The sequence below is a fragment of the Anomaloglossus baeobatrachus genome, chromosome 4, assembly GCF_048569485.1.
Source record: "Anomaloglossus baeobatrachus isolate aAnoBae1 chromosome 4, aAnoBae1.hap1, whole genome shotgun sequence".
In the NCBI taxonomy this organism is placed as follows: domain Eukaryota; kingdom Metazoa; phylum Chordata; class Amphibia; order Anura; family Aromobatidae; genus Anomaloglossus; species Anomaloglossus baeobatrachus.
The window spans coordinates 642,582,097-642,590,022 of NC_134356.1; positions in this window are offsets into that span (position 1 = coordinate 642,582,097).

Genomic DNA, 7,926 nt, shown 5'->3' on the forward strand with positions numbered 1-7,926 from the left:
TCTGGGAGAAATACTTTATTTTCTGGAACAATTTCAAGGATGCTAATACTTTCGACCATGGCTGTATACACTGCACCTTACCAATTCTCAGTAGATAGATAGATAGATAGATAGATAGATAGATACATAGGTTCACTGCACAGTACCATATCTCTTTCCCTGTTGATGGGGAGAGCTGGGCTCGGGGTGGGTGAATGTTTCTGTGTTTATTATTTTCTATGTCTACAGGCTATAAGCATTTAAAAATGAATCTTGAGGAACCTGTCTAAGGGAGTGGTGAGGAAAATGACCAAGTAAAGCAAAATTTGCTGAACCTTGCATTGCAACATTGCTAACTGCTATGTTTCCTTGACAGAAGGGGGGTTTGAGTTTTTTGTTATCGTATGCCGGGCTTGTTGGGTTATGTGCCAGAAGGGCTTTTTTGTTCCATTCCGACCCCGGCTATCTCCACACTCTTAGTACTCAGCTCTGGAGTTGGCCATTTGCATTACATCCTAAGCACATTTTTTAAAAAAAAATATCTCATTTGGATATTCAAATAATTTTTGCATTTTTTTCTGATACATGGGGCTTCATTTTTCTTCCATCATCTTACTCTCTTTTTCTTTAGAGATGTTCTTGTTGAAGCTGCTTCACATCTCTCTCCCATTTATCACACGTGCTGTGCTGTGCACACGCTGCAGCTGGCAATAAGCGATAGTCTGTAAGAGGAACACTGAAACTCTGATTGACAAAGTGAGGAAATTGGTTATTGCTGCCAGAGCCCCTTAAATTTATTACATTTTGAAGAGACGTACTGGGAAAGGGGTAATTGTCGATCAAACCACTCAGTGGAGCAGCACTTATTTAATGGTTGAGCTGAAACGCTTTGTTGTAAACATGGCTAACCCTCAGATAACACTAAATGAAGGTCAATGGACACAGGTGGCTGAATTGAAAAATTTGATTCATCACCCATTTACAGTGACTTAAAAATTACAAGCTGAGGAATTAACTCCCAGCATATTCTTGAAGGAGTGGAAGAATGTTCTGTTTTGCCTGTCCCAAAGAGGAGGTTTAACCGCAGATGGCACTGCTGCTTCAATCAAACAGAGAGAGACACTGGTATTAGAAAATAAAGTTCTTCTGGCAGCTATGTATGTGGATCCAGTTCATCATACATTGCTGAATGATCAACAGCTTACTAAACGAAAAGAAGCTGTGAGAGAGGTAGCAGTTAGGATGAGCAGCTACAGGACTGCCAAGAGCAAGAGGACTTGGATTCTGCCAGTGCTACTGCTGCCATATCTTCAGCCTCATCAGATGAGGAGTTTAATTTTGAATAGTATTTGGACTACATGGAGCAGGCAAAGCGTTGCCGCAGGGAAAAATATTTTATTCCCATAGCAAACAGATTCACCAGATTTCAGCAACATTTTTCACTTGCTCTTAAAGAAGTAGAAGAGTTCAACCATTCATCAATACTGACTGTGCAGGAGGCAATTCCTTTATGCCCGGAAATTTTTAGAGATGTTACCTGTGTGGTCACCGCTTTGCCACCAACCCAAGTTAGTGTAGAGAGGTTGTTCTCCGTCGTTAGGCGGGCTTTGCGCACTACGATATCGCAGGTGCGATGTCGGTGGGGTCAAATTGAAAATGACGCACATCCGGCGTCGCAGACGACATCGCAGTGTGTAATTCCTTCATGATACGATTAACGAGCGCAAAAGCGTCGTAATCATATCATCGGTGCAGGGTCCGACATTTCTATAATGCCGCTGCGCAGCGACGGTACGATGTTGTTCCTCGCTCCTGCGGCAGCACACATCGCCTGTGTGTGTGAACAGTGACCTATGCAAGCCACAAGTGTGCAATTTTACTACCATCTCCCTTTGCCCCTGTGATGTCTCCATTTAATGGAGGTCTTGCTGCATCCTGGCAGTGCACTAGTCTTTTTGGCCTGGGCAGTTTACATCTTCTGCCCTTAGTCTATGAGTTTTTGCTTAACTTTTGGAGGTTTTTATTCCTCTTATGATCCAGCAGCTCCTATTCCCTCCCTAGATCCAGTGATCACATGATCATGAGGAGGAAGCACTGTAAGTGTTTGACGCCCCTGGACTATCAGGTCGTCACAGGGTATTGCACAATCTGCTCTCCCGTGCAGTATCCACCTCCTTCTTGGTTATGGGTCCCCAACTACATGGTGTTGCCTACATCAGCTAATCAAAATCCTAGGTACACTCTGCACCACACCCACCAAACACACCAGTGGACGGCCTGAGTGGCATAGGGTCGCCCACCTCTGGGGTTGGAGAGGAAAGGTCAGGAGTGTCAAGAGAGGAGAGTGTTGTGTTGGATGTGAAGGAGAGAGGAGGTCAGGAGCAGGGCTCCTAGGAAGCTATCTAGGTGGCAGACGGTGGTCTGGGCCTAGAGGAGCTGGACCCCTGTTCGCAGGGGATCATGGCAAGGGGCACGGAACTGTCGAGGAGGACAGCCGGCGGCCTTGCACCAACAATGGGTTGGGACCAGGGCACGACGGGGTACGTGGACCCTAGGTCAGGGAGTAGCTTCAGGCAACCTGACAATTTACCCGACGAGAACAGAGCCCTCAAGATTGGCTCTCACCTGTTCCAAAATCGGGGTACTAGCGCAACGAGGGGGATAGGACTTTCCACTCAAACGGTCCAGAAAATCCCAAGCGGGAACCCTGAGAGCAAGCTCCCTCACTTAGCCAAAGTGGGGAGCGGGACCCGGCAGGTTTCATACTACTGGGACCAACAGAGAAGTAAACTGCGTGCCATGAGATCACCAGGCAACACCACTGGGGACAGGACCAGAACTGGCTCCCCTCGGCGGCAGCGGTATCCAGAACTTTGGTTTATCCAGTTGTCGGTGTCAGCTTAATGGACTGAGTGAGTACGCAAGTGACTCCTTCGCACCCAACGGCACTCCCCAGCTCCCATCACCGAGTCCCGTGGAGGGTTCTGACAACTGGCTGCCCCCTTCCATCATCCCCGGGTACTCCTAACTGCAGTGGTGGTACTCCAATTACCACATACCACGGGTGGCGTCACAAACTCTAATACATCCCCCTGTAAATACCCCCATCATTTGAGTGGTCGCACGACCCCCGGGTCCGGAGACCCCTCGAGCCACCGCGGATCCGGATCCGAGCAGCTCGGCTGCTTCCACGGGGCGGCACAAGTGCTTTCTATATGCTGCATACACAGCATTTGTACAGCACTGTGTATGAGAAGTTTGTAGATATTATTACATGGTGCAGGAAGTTGTCTGCTCGGGACAATCCCCAAAATCTTCAGCAATACCCCAATATGCCACCTTGGGCTTTGCAATGCATTTTTGTTTTCTATGATTAAGGTAGGTGGGCATCTTTTTCACCAGGGACCTGAAAAACTAGATGCACCCCTGAGGACATCCAGCAGTATTGTGAGTGCAGCTCTGCATCTAACGGGGAAAACAAGGTGAAATTCTGAATTATTCTTGTTTTTATAAATGGGATTACAGATTTGCAATGCCTCTTTACATATTTGACATGCAATATATAAGAGGAAGTAATTGACATTCAGAGATGTGATCAGCTAGCACAAAGCTAGGTAAATAAGGATATACTTAGCATGCATCCATAGCGCCCCACATTACATGAACGGAGGAAACACTGAACTATGGATAACACACAAAATGTGCAAGGGATACTTATACACTGTCCCATGTGTGAAATATTTGTTATATCAAACTTTTTTTTTCTAGAAACAGCGCCACCCTTTGGCCATTGTCTATGTACTGCAGGTGAGCCCCATTCACATGTCCCGGATGGAGCCCTAATGGAAATCCTTAAAGCAGCTAAATGCTGCCATACCAGGGTAGTGTTATGTATAATGGATCCAACATGGAGATAAGCTGATTGCCACGGGTCCTTCTTCTTCGGAGGAAGCCAGTTGTCGTACCGCTAATAGCTATGAGTCCTAGGAGTTGGGGGGCCCAGAGCCAAAATCCTCCCCCCACCCAGCGTCTCAACTTCAATTGTATCTGCAGCCACAGATGTAGGTGGCAACATGGTGGTGGAACATGGAGCCGTCATCTGGTCCTCTATTCAGCTTGCGCGTGTGAGTCTCCTCACAGCAGACATTGGGGGCTGTGAGGTATCAAGGTGTGGTGGGAGGCACCGTAGAGCATCCCCCTATGTTGTGGGGGCATCATACTGTGTGGATATGTAGCACCCCAGGGGTCGGTGGAAAATACTCGTCACCGGGTCGGTGAGGGTCAGGGGATGTCACGGGTGGCCCTGCCCGGTTTCGTGACCTGAGCTGTATACGGAGGGAGATGGGAGGATAGGGGTGGTGATGGAGGTTGATTTCGTGACGCCACCTGTGATATGCAGCTAGGGAATTAGCCACCGCTGCTGCCGCTGTCCTCCTGGGCGGATGGTAGTAGCAGGTGAGGTGTTTCTGCTCCCCACAGGTGGAGCAGTCCCCGGGGAGAATGAAGAGGGGAGTAGTAATGGCAGGCGCCGAGGCGTGGGGCGGCGGCGCCGGGAATGACAGACGGACACAGTCTCTGTGGGTTCAAGGTGTTTTACTCACAGATCTTTAAGTGATCCGGTTGCTGCTTCAGAAGTACTGGTCACCGCTGTGATGGGCCCCAGCCGATCCCGAAAAATTCGAGGTCACCGCCGGTGTTCCCACTGTGAGTCCTTTCTGGTCAGGGTCCCTCCAATCCCGTTGTAGGTGGAAAATGGAGCGGGCTGCATGTGTTTCCTGCACTCTCCGCAGACTCTGGAATCCCGTGTAGCTGTAGAGAACCCGGGCTGAGCTGGATGCTCCAAACCACGGGCCCTATGGCGCTCCCAGAAGTGTGAGGTAGAAGAGAGAGTGGACTGAGGTCCCCAAGTGTGTCTCACCCCAAGCTGTGCCCAGGGCTAACTGACTATGTGTAGAGATGCTCCTTCCCTTTTCCCCAAGTGGTGCCCGCCCCCCAGGTGGCTAGCTCAGTGACCGGGAAAGTCCTATGCTTCGTGACGGCCAACCCCCTGTCTACTCCAGGCCATCCCCCCAGTGGGAAGGCACCTAACTGTTTGTGGTGTGTGAATTGGAGAATCACCAGCAATTAACCTCTCCTTACCCGGGATGAGTACTACATCTTGAAAGAGATGCTGTGCCCTGTGGGGACTGAAGCCTCAGGGGCGCCACAGATGACTGTGGGGAACTCTGGCAGACACAGAAAGAAAAGGGCGTCTGTATAAGACAATATATGGTGGACCCTTTGAAGTCCAAATGCTCATCATAATGCACATTTTCACCTGTTTTGGAGATAGTTATGACGCCCCCTGACCTCTCACGCCTCTGACATACCAATGATATGTCCACCCCTGGTGGGGAATATCTTGCTTTGTGAGGAGAATTGTTGGGGCATTTTCTTATGTTATAAGGGCATCATAATTTGACGCCCCTGGACTATTCAGGCCGTCACAGGTTACTGCACAATCTTTCTCTCCTCGTGCAGTATTCGACCCCCCATGGTTCTGGGTCTCTATCCTACAGTACTGCCTCCACCAGCATTCATAAATCCTAGATACACTTTGCACCACACCTGTCAGGCACACCAGTGGGTTGCTTAATTAGGAATAGGGCCGCCCACCTAGGGGTCAGACAGGGAGGTGGGAGGTGTCAAGAGAGTCGACTGGTAGCCCTCGAGCAGTGAGGAGCTCTGAGGAAGCTGGGAGTTGGAGCTCCCAGGGGAGAGGAAAACTAGGTCGCAGACGGTGGTCTGGACCTAGAGGAGTCGGACCCCCGGTCGCAGGGGATTGAGGCTAGGTGCCTGGGACCCGTCGAGGAGGACAGTCAGCAGCCTGGTCCTATCACCGGTCCGGGACCAAATCCACGACGGGGTACACGGACCCTAGGTCGGGGAGAAGCTTCAGGCAACCCAGCAATTAACCTGAGGAGAACGGGCCTTTATGGACTGTTCCCACCAGCTCAGAGATCGGGGGCACTAGCACAACGAGGGGGATAGGGCTTTCAAAACAAGCAGCCCACTGAAATCCTAAGCGTGAGCTCCTGAGAGCAGGCTCCTTCACTTAAGGTCCAGTCACACTAAGCAACTTACCAGCGATCCCAACAACGATAGGGATCGCTGGTAAGTTGCTAGGAGGTTGCTGGTGAGCTGTCACACTGCGACGCTCCAGCGATCCCACCAGCAACCTGACCTGGCAGGGATCGCTGGAGCGTGGCTACACGAGTTGCTGGTGAGCTCACCAGCAACCAGTGTCCAGCCCCCAGTCTCCTAGTTACAGCACACATCAGGTTAATTAACCCGATGTGTGCTGCAGCTAAATGTGCACAGAGCAGGGAGCAGCGCACACTGAGCGCTGGCTCCTTGCTCTCCTAGTTACAGCACACATCGGGTTAATTGCCTGATGTGTGCTGCAGCTATCTGTGCACAGAGCAGGAGCCGGCAGCACAGGCAGTGAGAGCGGAGGAGGCTGGTATCAAAGGTAAATATCGGGTAACCAAGGACAGGGCTTCTTGGTTACCCGATGTTTACATTAGTTACCAGCCTCAGCAGAAGCCGGCTCCTGCTGCCTGCACATTTAGTTGTTGCTGTCTCGCTGTCACACACAGCGATCTGTGCTTCACAGCGGGACAGCAACAACTAAAAAATGGCCCAGGACATTCAGCAACAACCAACGACCTCACAGCAGGGGCCAGGTTGTTGCTGGATGTCACACACAGCAACATCGCTAGCAACGTCACAAAAGTTGTTCGTTACCAGCGATGTTGCTAGCGATGTTGCTTAGTGTGACGGGGCCTTTAGCCAAAGTGGGGAGCGGGGCCCAGAAAGCTCCAAGCTACCGAACCACAATGGACAATTTAAAACTTAGTGGCAGGAGGCAGGTTACAGACCACCAGCAGCACTGTAGGGGACGAGACCCGGACGAGCTCCCTTCGAGAGGCAACGGCGTTCAGAGACTTGGTTTACCCTGTTGTCAGCGTCTGCTTCATTGCTGAGTGAGTACCCGACTGACCCCTGCACTGCGTCCCAGCACCTCCAAACAGAGTCCCGGGGCCTGTCCCTACTCGTGGAGGGCAACGTCATCTTGCTGCCCCACTTCATCACCACGGGTACTCCCAATGGCAGCGGCGGTACTCCCAATTACCGTACACCACGGGTGGCATCACAAACTATACCAAATCCCTTGTAAATACCCCCCTTTACATTTGAGTGTGGCCCCTAAGCCCCCGGGTCCGGAGACCCTCGAGCCACGAACGAACACCACCTCCCGGATGCGGGCGGTTCGATCCGCTGCTGTGGCGGCACAATAATGTGTGGTGGTGGTTAGGAGGTGGACTGATTGCTTTCTTCAGGGGAAGGAACTTATCAGCAATCATATTATGTAGTGTGTATTACGTCTTGCATCAATGTAAATAATGTGTCATATGAACTGTGATATGTAGTAATGTTTTTTGTATAATGTTGTGCACTATACTGTTAGGGGGTTGAGTTCTACCCAGCAATAGATGGTGAGCATCTATACTATGTGTATTATCCCTGTACTGTGATGTGATGTGATGTCACAGTACAGAGCTAATACACACAGTGATGTCACAGTACAGAGCTAATACACACAGTGATGTCACAGTACAGGGATAATACACACAGTGATGTCACAGTACAGGGATAATACACACAGTGATGTCACAGTACAGAGCTAATACACACAGTGATGTCCCAGTACAGGGGTAATACACACAGTGATGTCACAGTACAGGGGTAATACACACAGTGATGTCACAGTACAGGGGTAATACACACAGTGATGTCACAGTACAGGGATAATACACACAGTCATGTCACAGTACAGGGATAATACACACAGTGATGTCACAGTACAGAGATAATACACACAGTGATGTCACAGTACAGGGATAA